The sequence below is a fragment of the Cicer arietinum genome, chromosome 5 (assembly GCF_000331145.2).
Source record: "Cicer arietinum cultivar CDC Frontier isolate Library 1 chromosome 5, Cicar.CDCFrontier_v2.0, whole genome shotgun sequence".
Lineage (NCBI taxonomy): Eukaryota > Viridiplantae > Streptophyta > Magnoliopsida > Fabales > Fabaceae > Cicer > Cicer arietinum.
The window spans coordinates 21,956,929-21,958,387 of NC_021164.2; positions in this window are offsets into that span (position 1 = coordinate 21,956,929).

The following is a 1,459-nucleotide window of genomic DNA, read 5'->3' on the forward strand; positions in this document are numbered from 1 at the left end:
CCCTAATTTGACTAGAATTATCCCATAGAGGAAAAAAACTGACATAAATATTGGTCCAATGACACAAATAAACTTATTTGATGCACAAGATTGGTTAAAAACTCTAATTGGACTAGAATAAGTTTAGGGGGGACGAAAATGACCTAAATGTTAATCGAAAGACACACATGAACTTTTTGGATGCACTTGATTGGTTAAAAACCCCAATTGAACAAGAATAAGGCTAGGGAGAACGTAAATGACCTAAATTTTAACCCAATGACACAAATGAACTTATTGGATGCACAAGATTGTTTAAAAATCCTAATTGGAGAAGAATAAGCTTAGGAGGAAGTAAATGACCTAAATGTTAATCCAATGACACAAACACACCTATTAGATGCAAAAGATTGGTTAAAAACTCTAATTGTATTAGAAAAAGCTTAGGGAGGAAGAAATGACCTAAATGTTAATCCAATTGCATAAAAACACCTATTGGATGCACAATACTGGTAAAAAACCACAGTTTAACTAGAATCAGACCAGGGAGGAAAAAAATGACATAAATGTTAATCCAATGACACAAGCAAACCTATTGGATGCACAAGATTTGTTAAAAACCCTAATTGGACTAGAATAAGCTTAGCGAGGACAAAAACGACCTAAAAGTTAATCCAATGAGACAAATGAACTTATTGGATGCACAAGATTGGTTAAAAACCGTAATCGGACAAGAATAAACCTAGGGAGGACGAAAATGACCTTAAAGTTAATCCAATGACCCAAATGAACTTATTGGATGCAAAAGATTTGTTAAAAGTTAATTCAATGACCTAAAAGTTAATTCAATGACACAAATGAACTTATTGGATGCACAAGATTGTTTAAAAACCCTAATTGGACTAGAATAAGCTTCAGGATGATGAAAATGAACTAAATGTTAATCCAATGATACAAACACACCTATTGGATGCACAAGATAGGTTAAATACCCTAATTGGACTAGAATAAGCCTAAGGAGGATAAAAACGACCTAAAAGTTAATCTAACGAGAGAAATGAACTTATTGGATGCACAAGATTGGTTAAAAACCCCTTATGGATGCACATGATTGGTTAAAAAAAGAATAAGCCTATCGAGGACGAAAATGACCTAAAAGTTAATCCAATAACACAAATGAACTTATTGGGCGCACAAGATTGGTTAAAAACCCTAATTGGAAAAGAATAAGTCTAGGGAGGACGAAATTCAACTAAATGTTAATCGAATGACACAAATGATTTATTGGATGCACTAGATTGGTTAAAAACTCTAATTGGACAAGAATAAGCCTAGGGACGACGAAAATGACCTAAATGTTAATCCTATGACACAAACACATCTATTGGAGGCACAAGATAGGTTAAAAACCCTAATTGGAGTAGAACAAGCCTAGGCAGGACGGAAATGACCTAAATGTTAATCCTATGACACAAACACA